The 16,090-nt window shown below is 53.4% G+C and overlaps 1 protein-coding gene across 2 annotated transcripts in view; it reads right to left on the reverse strand.

Annotated features, from left to right (window-relative positions):
• LOC149522190 (early activation antigen CD69-like) overlaps positions 1 to 13,827 on the reverse strand; it is a 41,523-nt gene extending 27,696 nt beyond the window's left edge. Inside the window, exons 1-2 of one of the 2 annotated variants that reach the window (XM_089770590.1) lie at positions 13,442 to 13,827; positions 3,872 to 4,121 (exon numbers count right to left, since the gene is read on the reverse strand). The gene's annotated coding sequence lies outside the window, so the exon portion shown is untranslated. Of the gene's footprint in view, positions 1 to 3,871; positions 4,122 to 8,624; positions 10,149 to 13,441 lie in introns of those variants that run through there. The other variant, XM_089770588.1, reaches the window with a different exon arrangement.
• Positions 13,828 to 16,090: the final 2,263 nt, after the last annotated feature.

Consider the following 16,090-nt stretch of genomic DNA (forward strand, 5'->3'; position numbering starts at 1 on the left):
AAGATCTATCTGGTCTGTACGGGTCCTTGCTTCAATTAATGTTTGTATTTTTGGAAATAAAATGAAAATGTCCAGGCTTCATTTCACTCATTGCTCGGGGGTGGAGCTGGGAGGAGGGATCCAGGATTCAGGCTGCCCCAGGGAGAGCAACAACCCCACCCCCCTCTTACCAGGGCAGCTTAGGGCCAGGTGAGAAGCACCTCTCCATGGCCATGGCAGCTCCACAAGTGCAGCTAGGGGAGAGGGTGCATGGCCCCCTGCTGAGGCAGGTCCAGGTCCAGGATCATGGAATGAGGGTATGTCTACGAGGCATACAGATAGTGCGGAATAGCTAGCTAGTCCGCACTATCTAGCCCGTGCCGCGTGTAGCCGCGCGGCACGGGGTTCGAATGAGCCGGCATTTAAAAATGGCGCCGGCTGGCTTCATGCAACTGAAGCCCGGGAAATTCAAATCCCGGGCTTCATTTGCAAGTGCAGTATGCCTACATTACCCTCCTAGTTCGAACTAGGAGGGTAGTGTAGACATACCCTGAGAGAAGATTATGGCTGGCAGAGACCTCAGGAGTCATAGTCCAACCCGCCACTCCAAGCAGGACCAACCCAACTAAATCAACCCAGCCAGGGCTTTGTCAAGCCGGGACTTAAACACCTCTAGGGATGTAGACTCCACCCCCTCCCTAGGTAACCCATTCCAGTGCTTCACCACCCTCCTAAGGAAATAGAATCATAGAATCATAGAACACTAGGACTGGAAGGGACCTCGAGAGGTCATCGAGTCCAGTCCCCTGCCCTCATGGCAGGAACAAATACTGTCTAGACCATCCCTGAGAGACATTAGTTTTTCCTGCTATCCAACCTAGATCTTCCCCCTCCTCTGCAACTTGAGCCCATTGCTCCTTGTTTTATCAAAACTCAGGGCTCTGGGCAGGAGGGTTGCTTGGGGGTTTCTTGCTGTTTCTCACTGGCCTAGGAGCTGCTCTTCGGGGCTTCCACAGTCCCCCCCTCTCTCCGCTCAACTTCCTGGGGCAGAAACCACCTTCCACCCCTCCGCTGACCTGCCAGAGTCCCTCTCCCCTCTCCGCCAGGCCCTGCGGCTGCCACTGCCTTCGCCTTCCTGGGAACCCCGGGAGGGGCTGGCTCTGCTCTGAGCTCTGCCTGAGAATGGGGGCGGGTAGAGAGAGTGTCTGGCAGATTTCCTATTTAATACCAATCTCTGCCCCATCCCTGCACCCACAGTCCACTGCACTGGGAGAGCCGCCCAGGGCCTGATTCCAAGTGGGGGGAGGGAGAGTTTTGCTGGGAGATGTCCCCTTTGAGAATCAGCCCAGAGACCCCTGGGAATTAGTTCATGGTCTGAGACAGGTTGGCTGGTGCCTCTTGCTCCCAAGCTGTGTTTCCCAGCTATTTGTAAGGGGACTGTAAGCTCCTTACTAAAACTCTGTGGGAGTTTTTGGTTTGCCAGCTCCCAGTATCAAAAGGGGAAGGGTCCATGAGACTGACAGACCCCAGAGACAATGGAAAGCAGCCAACACTCCAGCTCGGCCTGATTGACAGGTTGGACAGGCCAGTGAGGAAAGTGAGAGGTCAGGCCCCGTCCTCCCCGTGAGCTGGGATTGTTCTGGGTCTCTCTGAGCAAGGAGAGAGCTGAGAGACTGCTAAGAGGAGCAAGCTGTGTGGAGAAGAAGTCCTGCAGCAACAGAGCCAGACACAGACAGCCCAAGGAGTGCAAGCTGTGCTGAAGGGCAGTTTTGCAGCAACAGAGCCAGGCACACACAGTCCAAGGAGCACAGACCCTGTGTTGAGCAGCAGACTGGCAGTGCTCAGAGAGCCAAAAGGGACAGAAAAGCAACGCAAGGAGCTGGAGACTGGCAAAGCAGCACAGCCTGCAGCTGGGTGTGGTGAGCAGCTTGGACCAGCAAAGTGCGGGGAGAGGCTCTGGGCAGGGAGATATCACCAGCCAAGAGGCCCAGCAGGCCAGACTGGGTGAGGGGTCTGGTCACTTAGAGCTTGAGGCTGTGTGGTCACTGCCAGAGCAAGCGTGTCCAGCCTGTAGCCCCCCTGCAGCACATCCAGGGCCTCTAAGGGGTCTATAAGCAAGAGACTGTGAACTGTCCTTACACTCTGCAGACTGCTGTTTTGATGTCCCCATGCTACAGAGCAGGGCTGTGTGTTCTCATTTAACCATTCTCATTTTTTTCTTATTCTTTTCTCTTTAATCAGTTGGGCTACGTCTACACTGGCATGAATTTCCGGAACTGCTTAAAATGGAATAGTATTCCGTTTTCAGTTTTTCCGGAAAAGGAGCGTCTACATTGGCAGGCTGCTTTTCCGGAAAAGCCCTTTTCCGGAAAAGCGTCCGTGGCCAATGTAGACGCGCTTTTCTGGAAAAGAGCCCTGATCGCCATTTTCGCGATCGGGGCTTTTTTCCGGAAAAGACTACTGGGCTGTCTACACTGGCCCTTTTCCGGAACAATGTTCCGGAATAAGGACTTATGCCCGAGTGGGAGCAGAATAGTTTTTCCGGAATAGCGGCTGATTTTGTACAGTAGAGCATCGTTGCTTTTCCGGAAATTCAAGGGCCAGTGTAGACAGCTCGCAGCTTATTCCGGAAAAGCAGCTGATTTTCCGGAATAAGTGGCCCAGTCTAGACACAGCCAGTATGTTTAATAAATTGTATTTGCTTTGAACCTTATGAAATGATCACTGGGTCAAGGAAACGTGCAGTGTGAAGAGAGCACCTCGGAGTGGGGACACCCTAACTCCTGCCCCAGTGACTACAAGGTCAGGGATTAAGCCCCAGGAAACCTGGGCCCAGCCTTGTTGGGGTTTCAAGGACTCTGCTACTCAGGAGAGTGGAGGGGGAGCCCTCAGGATCAGGGAAGCCGTGGGGTAAAGGAAGTGGGAGCAGGGACTCAGATCCTTTCACTGGTTCATTTCACCGGGGTGGTATAGAAGCCAGGAAAGTTCCCCACAATAGCGGGATCATTCCCCTGCTTACATATTCTTAGCAACGGCATCTCCCTTCCCCCTATCTGGCAGCCAGGCCACAAGAAAGGGGAGAACAAAAATACAGCCCTGTGAGTCTTGGCTCAGTATGAGGCCAGGGGCTGCAGAGAACCCTGGGAAGGAAGGGTTATTACATTCATGGGGGTAAGGAGTGTAACAATGCATTTACACTGGGAGGGTATAATGTCTTTACACTGGGCCAGTTTGCCTCAGGCTCACAGCTGCAGCTGGTGATTTCTCACCTCTAGAGAAGCTCTACATATCTGTGGCTCAGCCATGAAAGGAGAGGTTTGAAGTTTGAACCACTGCTGGGCCTGGTGTTCCAGGGCAGTTGTGAGAAGCTCCCTCTAATCCAGTGGTCCCCAACCTTTCATGGCTGCCAGGCGCCCGGGGCTGGGGCTACCAATGTGCCCGGGGCTGGCACCACTCATGTGCCGCGCGCCCGGGACAGGGGCCGCCCACATGCCCTGCACCTGGGGCCAGCACCGCGCATGTGCCACTCGCTGGGGGTAGTGGCCATCCACGCACCCTACACCTCGGGCTGCCACTGCGCATGTGCCGTGCGCCCGGGGCAGGGACCAACCATGTGCCACGCGCCCCGGGCCAGCACCATTCCATGTGCCGGGGGAGGGGCCTGCCCAGATGTTTCAGCAGGCGCACATAAATGCCACGGTGGGTGCCATGGCACCCACGGGCACTGCATTGGGGACCACTGCTCTAATCTTTTCCATCCATGTGCGGAATAGATTTCTCTGTGTGCACAGAGGCATGTGCTGATGTGCACCACCAGCAGAAACAAAACCTAGATCTGGGTACTCTGTTAACCATCTGAGTGGTGTCGTACTTCAGTTTAGTACTTCAGTACCTTTGGTGGTCTGAACTGTCAGTGTCAGCGTTGTCTGGTCTGGATCTTCCTGGCGCGCTCCTGACAGGACCTCTACTCCGTCGGTGATGATAAACTTTCGGCTGCGTGCGTAACAATCGGTGTTATCTAGAGTGTTAGACCCCGTGCACTTGGGTCAACACAGGAGATCTCTGAGAGGCCCCGGAAACGACAGATGCAGGCGAGGTTTGAAATCAGTCGAGCAGGTTTATTGTCAAATGCGAAGCTCTACCTGTTGGTAACAGAGATCAGTGCAATGTTACACCACTGGGCACTATGGCCCGCGTTGACAAGGTACCAACACTGGGCAGGCCTATTGCCATAGAACAGATATTAACAGCAGTTAGTCAGAGTTAAGCTACTGTGCATTCTGTAAGGTCAAGCAATGACACCTGCCTTCAGGCGCCTAGTGCGTCGTTCCTCCCCCCCCCCTCCCCGGTCGGCCGGAGAGCACCCTTTGCAGTGTCCTTTTATAGACAGGTACAAACAACTTACATCACTTCTTTACATCCTTCATGCTGTCAATCTTGACCTGGTTCTAGGTCGGTACCTGCATTCGTTTTTTGGAGAGCCTTTGTACCGAGACATTTCTTTTTAAGATGTTCTGCTACTCCCCTTTATAGACAGTACCCTATACCTCTGAGTCCTTTTATGCTTCACCTAACTTACACAATTACATAATTTTTAATAAGGCCACTTTCTTGGCTCCTGTGTTACTGAACCAAAGTCTTGCTCACTAGATTGCAGGCCTGTTGCTGTTTTCCTGTTACAGGCCTCCATTTAGGCCAATGGTCCCCAACACGGCGCTCGCGGGGCCATCTGTGTGCACCCGCCAAGTGCTCGGGGCTGGCCTGGCCCCGGGCACATGGCGCACGGTAAGCGCCGGTGCCAGGAGCACTGCGGATTGACCACCCCCGCTCTGGGCACGTGGCGCATGGGGGGAGCGCCGGCTCCAGGAGCGTGGCACTTCAAGGGAGGGGGGCGTGCGCGGCGCCGGCCCTGGGTGTGCAGCGCTTGGGGGGCGCCGGCCCTGGGTGTGTGGCCCTTGGAGGGGGCAACAGCCCCGGGCGCGCAGCTATGGGGGGGCCCCGCCCTCTGGTGCCCGGCGGACAAAGGGCCACGCCCCCTGGCACCCAGCAACCTTAAATGGTTGGGGACCACTGATTTAGGCCTACTGACTCCATGTTCCTGACCCTCAACTTACTACAGGTGGCATTGGAATCTTTCCTGTGAGGCTGCACAAGTGCACAGCTTACAGCGTCTGTGAGATATTTTTATCCCCATAGGGCCTACACTGGCTTGGTTTGAGTCACAGTGCCCTGGGGCATGGCTAGTACCTACCAGCAGTTTGGGATTCACCCACGCTGAGCAGCTACAAGGATTGCAGGATGTTTCAAAGGGTGGGCTGTGGGGTCCCTGCTTTCTCTTCAGGATGAGAGATATTTTAACCACTTCCTGTTCTTCCCAAACTCCAGGGGAACAGATCGAGCTCCTCTACTGGGAGCCAGCTCAGCTCTGTGTTAGCAACAGCCCAGTTGTGCAGGCCAAACCTCCCTGAACTGGGCCCCACCTGCATTTCCTGAGCTACTGAAGGGAGGGGGGGGGGTTGGATCTGTGTTTCCCCACTCACCTGAGCAGTCTGGGAACCTTTTACATGGGGAAGCAGGAGGGACTCAGCCCCACAGACACCCAGAGGAAGGAGGGGGATATTCTCCCCCCCAGTCCAGTAGTGCGGGGTCCCCACACCCCATCACACCACATATCTATACAAGCGAATTCATCACCGGAGCCAACGACATAAGCTACCAAATCAGAGGATCATTCAACTGCACATCCAGTAATTTGATCTATGCCAGCAATACCCTACTGCAAAGTGCCCAGACACTACGCTCATGGGTTGTAGCCTGAAACCCTAAGGTACATGGGCACTTGGCTCACTTCTCCACAGCCTCCCTCACACCTCAACTGAGCTCGTCCTAGCCCAGCAGTACAGCCAGGCCAGAGCTGTACCAGGCGCTGAGCGAGGTTTGGAAGCTCTGATCTCAGCCACAAAGACCAGTCTGGAGGGTGGAGGGTGAGGGGGGAGAGGCCTGGTCCCACAGGCCCTAGGGAGTGGAGTCAAAGCGAGGAGAGGAGAGCTGGGGGTAAAGGAGTTAGAAGAAGGACTCAGCCCAATAGACACCCCAGGGCAGGGGGCCTGGGGTGCACAGAGAGGAGGGATGGAGAGAAGAGATTTATCCCTTTAGATACCCAGGAATAGGGACCCCCTCAAGAGTCCAAGTCTCGGGCTGGGCTGAAGGTTTCCAGGGGAGCCAGTGCAGGGACTGGAGCAGCAGGACTGATGGGCTCCCTTTTCCCGGGGAGCTCAGGGGTCTGGACTGGACTGTCCTGAGGACACTTGCATGTCCCTTCCCAGCTACGGTATGTTGCAGAAATGCCTCCCCTCCCCCACACACATGATGGAGGAGCCTCCCTCCCCCACTCTCCAGCTTTTCCCCTGCAGCCTGAGTATAGTCTCCTCCCGCCTCACTGGGGTTCCCCTCTCACTCCCGCCAGGAACAGAGAAGCGAGTCACCCAGCGGTAAGGGGCTGTGCATGGGGCAACTACAGAAAGAGGCACAGGCAGGACCTGCCCCCAGCAGGATGGATTCAGAGCTGCGTTGGCTTCCTATGGGGGAGGGAAAATATTCCACTGTCTCAACTGAGCAACATCACTGGCGCGGTGCCCGGAGCAGGGGGAAGGGCCTTACGGGTGAGGCGCAGAGCGGCTGGCGCAGAGCCGTGGAGCAGGGCCGCGGTGGAGGATAGGCGGGCGCCTTTGAGGGCTGAGCTCCCCAGACAGAGAACATAGGAGCAGCCACACAGGCTCTGAGCAAAGGTCCAGCGAGCCCAGTAGCCTGTCGTCTGACTGCAGCTCTGGTGGCCCCACACGGCCAGGCCTCAGGCCCAGAAAACAGCCTTGCTCTGACAAGCACCATAAGCCCCGAGGCCCAGATCCCCCAGGTATTTAGATGCCTCACTTCCACAATGGGGCCTTAGGTGCCCTCAGACCTCTGGGCCAGCCACATCATTGACTTCCACAGCTCCCCTCTCCCTGCAGGGAGTGATCCCTGCCCCACTGCTGGGCACCCAGCCCCCAGCCCAGGGCCAGTCACTTGGGCTCCGTGCTGCAGGGAACCGTGAATGTCGAAGTGAGGGGGCCTCCAAATCAGAGTGTGTAGGACACCCTTAGCCCCCCCCCTCCCCCAACACTATCAGTGCAGGAACCTCTCCACCCCCGCCCTTGTATCTCCCCGAAAACTCCATCGGAGAAGCTTTTCCCCTGCCCAGGTTCCCCAATGCAGGAGCCTCCTCTGAATGAAGAATGAGGCTCCCTGGGTCTCATGCAAGAGACTTGAAAAAACAGGGCACAGCTGAGACCTCATGGCCCCATGTCAGAAGGTCTGAGGGAGACATCTGGGAGAGGCAGCTGGAAAAGGTGACTAACCCCCCCAGAGAGGCAGAGGGTGAGGGGGGAATTGCAGGGAGTGATTCAGGACTCTGTGATCTGCATTGGACCATCCAGCTTGGCCTGCCCCAGCTTAGCAGCAGGCACTGACACCAAGGACAGGGTCATTGGGGCCCCACTGAATGGGTAAGAGGCCCCATTTCCTCTGAGGCTCCATGGGCCCAATTCTCCCCCACTGCCCAGTACTTTGTGGGGTCCCTTACACAGGTACATGGCAGTGGGGCCACTCCCTTGGCGCACAGGGAGTAGGAATGAGGCCCTAGTTCTTAGACTATCAGAGAAATGCAAATCCTGCCTTCAATTTGCTGGGTCCCTTGGCAGCCTTCCCCAGCTTCACAAAGTCCAGAGGCTGCCTGTTGGTAGCATTCACCAGAGTTACAAAGGCCAAGTGCAACCAGTGAGCACCATGCCCTAGTGTTAGAAAGTCCAGGCAGTTGGGATGGAAAACAACTGCAATCGGCCCACTTCTGCTTTACCAGCTGCTCAGGAATTGCTCAGGGCTTTGGTGTGTGATCTCATCTGTCAGGCATTTCCTGTTTGTTACTTAGAAGCACACAGGAGGTTCCTACACCAGTGGGCTCTGGTTACAGAGCATTGCCCATGTAGCATTGCCAGTGTAAGCGGGGGAATGGTCCCGCTCTTGTGGGGAACTTTCCTGGCTTCTATACACCCCGGTGAAATGAACCAGTGAAAGGATCTGAGTCCCCGCTCCCACTTCCTTTACCCCATGGCTCCCTGATCCTGAGGGCTCCCCCTCCACTCTCCTGAGTAGCAGAGCCCTTGAAGCCCCAACAAGGCTGGGCCCAGGTTTCCTGGGGCTTAATCCCTGACCTTGTAGTCACTAGGGGCAGGAGTTAGGGTGTCCCCACTCCGAGGTGCTCTCTTTACACTGCAGGCCTTCTTGGTCCAGTGACCACTTCATAAGGTTCAAAGCAAATACAATTTATTAAACATCAACTGATTAAAGAGAATAGGATAAGAAACAATGAGAATGGTTAAATGGGAACACACAGCCCTGCTCTGTAGCACAGGGACATCAACACAGCAGCCTGCAGAGTGTAAGGACAGTCCACAGTCTCTTCCTTAGAAGCCCTGGATGTGCTGCAAGGGGCTGCAGGCTGGACACGCTTGCACTGGCAGTGACCACACAGCCTCAGTCTCTAAGTGGCCAGACCCCTCCCCCAGTCCAGAGCCTTTCCCCACACTTTGCAGGTCCCAGTAGCTCACCACATCCAGCTGCAGGCTGTGCTGATTGGCCAGTTCCAGCTCCTTGTGTTGTTTCTCTGTTCCTTTTGGCTTTCTGAGCACTGCCAGTCTGCTGCTCAACACAGGGTCTGCCTGTCTGTGTCTGGTTCTGTCGCTGCAGGACTTCTTCTTGTACTCCTCTCTCAGCTCTCTGTCTTTGCAGGACCTCTTCTGCACACAGCTTGTTTGTTCAGAGACAGAGCCAGAACAATCCCCACTTACAACCTGTCAGTCAGGCTGAGCTGGAGTGTTGACTGCTTTCCATTGTCTCTGGGGTCTGTCAGTCTCATGAACCCTTCCCCTTCTGAAGCTGGTAAACCAAAAAACTCCCACAGAGTTTTAGTAAGGGGTAACAGTCCCCTTACATTCCCCCTTGCTAGAATTCTACCACAGCCACAAAATTCACACCATATAAAAAACATTAACAATTAACAAAAACATTTCACATATTTAACATCTTATTTCTACTGGACATGCGGACACTCATTAAGCCATTACATAGGACCAATAACATAATCATCTCTAAGTTTAACAGGCAATACACCCTTATTAGTTCTCTGGGACCTTCTTACAACAGGTGGTTCATTACCCATATTTTCTATTTCCCTGTCTTCAGGTAATACTGTACTTCAAAAGTGAACTCAGCAAGTTGGGCCACCCACCGGTGTTCAATCGCACCTAAGTTAGCAGTGGACAGGTATCGGAGAGGATTGTGGTCTGAGATCACAGTGAATTTAGAGTACATTAGATAATCCTTAAATTTTTCAGTAATAGCCCACTTCAAGGCCAGCAATTCTAGCTTAAAAGCACTGTAGTTTTTGTCATTTCTTTCTGACCTCCTCAGCCCTCGGCTTGCATATGCGATCACACGCTCAACCCCCTCCTGTTTCTGGCTGAGCACTGCACCCAGGCCATGTAGGCTTCCATCTGTTGTCACCATAAATGGCAGGCTAAAGTCAGGATATGCAAGCACAGGTGGTGTCATCAGCCGGTGTCTTAGTTCATCAAAAGCTGCCTGACAGGCATCATCCCATACAAAGCATTGATCCCTTTTCTTCCTTTCAGTTGGTTGGCCCACCAATCCATATAGTGGCGCAGCAATGTGTGCAAACTTTGGAACAAATCGTCTATAATAGCTCATGAAACCAAGAGCTTGTCGCACTTGTTTGGCATTCTTAGGGACTGGCCAGTTTTCCAGAGCCCTGGTCTTCTCCTCGTCTACCTGGATTCCATCCTTCGAAATCACATGGCCCAAAAATTTGACTCTCTCACGTAAGAGGCAGCACTTGCTTGGCTTCAACTTCAACCCATGTTCCTTCAGTCGTGTGAAGACTACATCCAGTTTTTCTATATGACTCTCGAAATCTTTGGAAAACACAATAACATCATCCAGGTATATTAGCAAAGTGTCTAGGATGTAATCTCCCAACACCCCTTCCATTAGTCTCTGGAACGTAGCAGGTGCATTGCACAAGCCGAATGGCATACGCGTCCATTCAAACAGCCCAAATGGAGTTGTCACTGCTGTCTTTTCCTGGTCCTGTTCTTCCATTGCAACCTGGAAATAGCCAGAAGTCAAATCAAGAGTTGAAAACACTCTGGCACTTCCTAATGCATCCAGGGACTCTTCCACCCGGGGTAGCGGGTAAGCATCCTTGTGTGTTACTTCATTCAATTTCCTGTAATCACAGCAGAATCGCACCCCACCATCCTTTTTTATTACAATCACTGCAGGCGATGCCCAGGGGCTGTGGCTTTCTTTAAGGACACCTTGAGCCACTAGGTCCAGGATGTGCCTTTTTACCTCCTGGAACACTTGTGGTGAAATCCGCCGGTGTCTCTGTTTTATTGGGACAGGATCTCCAGTGGGTATTCGGTGTGTCACTGTGGTGGTGTAACCAAAGTCTCAGTCATCCCTGGAAAAGACCTCTTGATGTTTCTCCAGTAGTGCCCGTAAACGGCCAGCCTGCATAGGGGTTAGCTGTTGGAGATCCACTTGGACTGGAATGAGTAACTCTCCATCAGGTGCCTCTTGAGGTGTAGTAACCTGTGCTCCCTTCTCCAACCTTGTCACTCGCAGCTCATCTCCCTTTTCTTCCAGGACTACTCCTCCTGGGGGTACTACTTCTTCGGGTCTGTGTACCTCTGCCACTCTAGTGCGGGGGTACAACTTTATGGCCTTCTTACTTGAGTTTAGCAGCCTGACTGGCACTTTTCTCTTGCTGGCATTAGCAAGTACGTTCGCGACCAGTAGTCCATGAGGTAGACTGGCCCCTCGTGTTGGCTCAACAAGCACCCGGTATCCATTGAATCCGCTTAGTACCTGGCAGCGTCCATCAACAATCTTCTCACTCCAGGGAGGTATAACTACCTTCTGTCTCCCTGCCACCTTTACGTAGCCAATCTGTCCTGTGGGACCAGGAAAACATCCTTGTCTCTCCACTTGGGCCAGTACCCGCTTCAATGCAGCCTTCATCCTAGGCTCCCCATGCCGGTTCATTTCTTGGGTTCCTTCCCCCACTAATAGTAATTCTTTCAGCTCTCTGATTATATTCATCCTGAGAATTCCTGGTACTCTGTTCCCCATCAAAGTCTTTTCCGAAGCTGGATCCTTTAGGATAAAGATGCATTTTCCCGAGATTATCCGACCCATATACCCTACATCAGCTTCAAGGCACCCCACAACAGGGATAGCTAATCCATTAGCTGCTGTTAGCTGTACAAACCGGGTATTATGCATGGTCAGATCTCTCTCTTTTAAGTAGTTTTGGAAATATGATTCAGAAATAGTGGTGACTTCTGAGCCAGTGTCTATCAAACAGCGGGTCCTCACCCCTGCTATGGTTATTTCCACTGTCAAGCAGTCCCCAAAAGCTCGACCGCAGAAGTCATCAAATGCACTAGCATCATCAGGGTCCTTTTCCTTACTGCTGGCATGCTGCCCTTTTCCGAGGGACAGCCGTAGGAACCCTTCTGTCCCCGCTTGGCCTTCCCCTGATGTGCTACTCGATCTTGGTGTCTCTGGGATTTCAGACACTCGGGATTCCAGTCCCCTCTTCAGTGGACAATCTCGGCTAGTATGCCCTGGCCTTTCACAAGTATAACAAATGTACCTTCCCAGCTCATCCTTTAGTGGGGTTCTTCGGGACCCTGGGGTCCTGGGGTATTTTGGCCAAGTAGTGGAGGAGGTGGATTTTTCTTTCACCACCTCAGTCATTACTTTCAGCATCTCCCCCTGCTGGACTGCCAGTTTTTGGATAGCTTCACTTAAACTTTCCAATGTTAACTGTGTTTGGGGCAGGGCCTTTTCCCCAAAAGTTGCACTGACTAGGCCCCCACTCCGTGTTCGGGAGTTAGGCTTGCCGGTCTCTTCCAAAGGAGCCTCCTCTTCTTCTGACCACATAATGGCAGCCTGCATGAGTTCAGGGAACTTCTTTCCAGGCTCTTCCTTCAGCCTTCTCTTCATTTCACGGCGGAGGGAGTCATCCCGAAGCCCAAACACCATCTGTTCTTTCAGCGCCATATCTGCATCTGAAACTCGTTGAGGGTCTCGCCGCTCCACTTTGCTCATTCTCTCCTGGAGTTCATAGGCATATGCCCGGATAGTTTCACCAGGCTCCTGCTTTCGCTCAAAGAACTCCTTTAGCCGGGTTCCAATAGGTACCTTGTCTCCATACACTTCTAGGAGGAGTTCAAATACCTTTTTCACATCTTTCTTGTCTGCCATTGCCATAAACTTTACTGTGGCCTTGGCCTGGCCCTTGAGGTGCTCCTCTATGAAATCCACATGATCTTCTTCAGGTATTCTTAGCACATGCAGAGCTGCCTTCACAGACTTCACCCACTCCTCTACCGTAATGTCTCCTGGCCTAGTTGGGAAGCCACCAAACTCTGCAACCTTCTGCTCCCGTGAGACATAAATAGTAGGGGGTTTCTTAGCTTCTGCTGCTTGTTGGTCTATAACTGCCCTGGCCAGTGATAAGGCTTCTCTATGCTCAGCTCTAGCTTGCTGTAATGCCTCACTTTGGTCTGATAATCTGCACTGAAGTTCAGCAACTTGGATCTGTAGTTCTTCAATTCCAGCCATGGTTGTGCTCTCGACCAGGCCTGGCTGGTGCTACCAGAACTCAACAAATAAACCAATGGGGTGGACCCTTTGAATAGGATCCTGTTCGTGACGCCAATTATGTAAGCGGGGGAATGGTCCCACTCTTGTGGGGAACTTTCCTGGCTTCTATACACCCCAGTGAAATGAACCAGTGAAAGGATCTGAGTCCCCGCTCCCACTTCCTTTACCCCATGGCTCCCTGATCCTGAGGGCTCCCCCTCCACTCTCCTGAGTAGCAGAGCCCTTGAAACCCCAACAAGGCTGGGCCCAGGTTTCCTGGGGCTTAATCCCTGACCTTGTAGTCACTAGGGGCAGGAGTTAGGGTGTCCCCACTCCGAGGTGCTCTCTTTACACTGCAGGCCTTCTTGGCCCAGTGACCACTTCATAAGGTTCAAAGCAAATACAATTTATTAAACATCAACTGATTAAAGAGAATAGGATAAGAAACAATGAGAATGGTTAAATGGGAACACACAGCCCTGCTCTGTAGCACAGGGACATCAACACAGCAGTCTGCAGAGTGTAAGGACAGTTCACAGTCTCTTCCTTAGAAGCCCTGGATGTGCTGCAAGGGGCTGCAGGCTGGACACACTTGCACTGGCAGTGACCACACAGCCTCAGTCTCTAAGTGGCCAGACCCCTCCCCCAGTCCAGAGCCTTTCCCCACACTTTGCAGGTCCCAGTAGCTCACCACATCCAGCTGCAGGCTGTGCTGCTTGGCCAGTTCCAGCTCCTTGTGTGGCTTCTCTGTCCCTTTTGGCTCTCTGAGCACTGCCAGTCTGCTGCTCAACACAGGGTCTGCACTGCTTGGCCTGTCTGTGTCTGGTTCTGTCGCTGCAGGACTTCTTCTTGTACTCCTCTCTCAGCTCTCTGTCTTTGCAGGACCTCTCCTGCACACAGCTTGTTTGTTCAGAGACAGAGCCAGAACAATCCCCACTTACAACCTGTCAGTCAGGCTGAGCTGGAGTGTTGACTGCTTTCCATTGTCTCTGGGGTCTGTCAGTCTCATGAACCCTTCCCCTTCTGAAGCTGGTAAACCAAAAAACTCCCACAGAGTTTTAGTAAGGGGTAACAGTCCCCTTACACCAGCTTTGTAATTAATAATAAGTGACTTTTCTTAGCGCTCTCCCTGTGCCCCGCCTCTGGATATTGTTACTAACATTAATTAATGAGCAAAAGTCTCCCAAAAAGACTGTGGTAAAGATGGGTGAGGAGAGGGGGGTTAAGTATCCACAACGTGCCAAGTTTACAGGGCTGCTCTGCTCCTTTGTCTTTTACCATTGTTAAGGGGCCTGCCCCCCTCTCATCATATCAAATGTAACTGAGATGGCCACCTGCGCAGCAGAATGGGAAGCCTCTGGCCTGACACTCTCGCCACCTGGGAAGTATGACGGCTGGCAGCCATGTGGGCCCCGAAGCCAGGCTAGTGGAGGTGAATGACCTGGGTCAGTCACACAAGGGTAACAATTTGGATCACAACTCAACTGCCTAGGAGAGCTCTGCACAGTGAATTTGGGAAGGGAAGGGGGCAGGCCATCTGTCCCCCACTGTGACAAGGCTTGTAGCAATCCCACATGCAGGCTGCCTGGCTGGACTTACTAACATGGAAGATACGGCCCGTGAGAGGTGAGCTTGGTGCTGTGCATTGAAGGAAGCAGAATGAGAAACAGCATCATGGTGCCTGACAGTAGGAGGGGACACAGAAATTACAGAACATCAGAGCAGCCAGAATGGGTCAGACCAAAGGTCCATCCAGCCCAGTGTCCTGTTTGCCAACGTGGCCAGTGCCAGATGCCCTAGAGGGAGTGAACAGAACAGGGAATCCTCACACGATCCCTCCCGTCGCCCATTCCAAGCCCCTAAAAACAGAGGCTTGGGACACCATCTGCCCATCCTGGCTACTAGCCACTGATGGACCCACCCTCCTTAGGCTAATTCCTTAGGCTTCTTCTGCCTAGTGCTGGCTCTGCTCTCCCAGTGCCCACGACCCCATCCATGGCTGCTGTCTTAGGACTTGTCTACACTCAACCGCTGAAGGGTTGGGCTATCCCTGGCTAGTACAAATGCCTAGTCTAGAGTCAATGACACCAGTGTAAAAGGCCCTTGAACCGGGGTAGCTGGTCCCATGAGGGGCCACCAGGACATTTACTGACCCCAGCTAACACAGGTGAGCTGGATCTAAACTGGAGGCAGAGGCAGCATCCACCCAAAAGCTGCAGGAGCTAATCAGTGCAATGTGCCCAGTAAGACCCAGCGGGTGAGGCAGGCCTGGAAAAGGGAGACATGGAGGAAGCTGCAGGCTGGGCAGTAGCTGACAGCAACAGTTTCTGTAACTTCCCATAGTGATAGAAATGCAGCCGTGTTAGTCTGGTGTAGCTGAAACAAAATACAGGACAATGTAGCACTTTAAAGACTAACAAGATGGTTTATTAGATGATGAGCTTTCGTGGGCCAGACCCACTTCCTCAGATCAAATAGTGGAAGAAAGTTGGCACAACCTGCGTGGGGACCACAGCCCAAAGCTACACAAGCACTGCTGGGCTGAGACTGCAGGCCAGGCCCTGGCTCCCCTCCTCTTTCTGCGCCTACCCTGTGCTGAGCAGCCCAGAGGGTGGGGACTGTGTTGGGGATCAGGGCGGGGGGAGCTACTCAGAGGTGGGAGGGACCCGGGCTCTTGTCGCCCCTCTCTGCTCTCGGAGTCTGAATGAGTCAGATGGGGCCTTTGTCAGTGTTTGTGGTTTGGCATCAGCCCAAATTCAGACTGCAGTTGGTTGGCTTTGCGTCCAGCTGTTAGCCCTGCCCTTTGCGCTTGTGTGTATAACCCAAGCGGCACAAACCTTTTCACATCCTGTTTCTCAGTTGCGCAACCCTGTCAGCCTTAGGAAGTTTCTTCTCTCGGTGAGTGTCTGGGACCCCCAGGCTGGTCACGGGTTGCAGGGACCCAGCCCTAGAGACACCCGTAGTAGGGGGAATATGGGGAATGCAGGTAGAGCTCCATCCTGGGGGGCAGGGGAAAGGGCAGTGGGGGAAGACGGGGAGCTGAGGGGCGGGGGGGGGGGGGGGCGAGAAGAAATGCTTGGGAGGTGGGACAGGTTGAGTCTGGGATTTCCTGCTCCCTTTGAAAGTGTGTAGATGTCTGCTAGGGGAAAATGGCTGAAATCCTCCCGTCCTGGAGCAGGACAAGAGCCTAGATTTCTTGGGGCACAGGCTGGAGAGAGCCCTGCATGGATCGTATTTGACAGTGTGTGTGAGGGGTGAGAAACGGGCAGAACTAGCTAGCTGGGTGCGATCCCACTTTCTGCTTCTCTGACTCTCTGCCCTTGGTGCATTAGGGCGCGTT

Source organism: Pelodiscus sinensis, chromosome 19 (genome assembly GCF_052426305.1).
Source record: "Pelodiscus sinensis isolate ZL-2025 chromosome 19, ASM5242630v1, whole genome shotgun sequence".
NCBI classification, from domain to species: Eukaryota; Metazoa; Chordata; order Testudines; family Trionychidae; genus Pelodiscus; species Pelodiscus sinensis.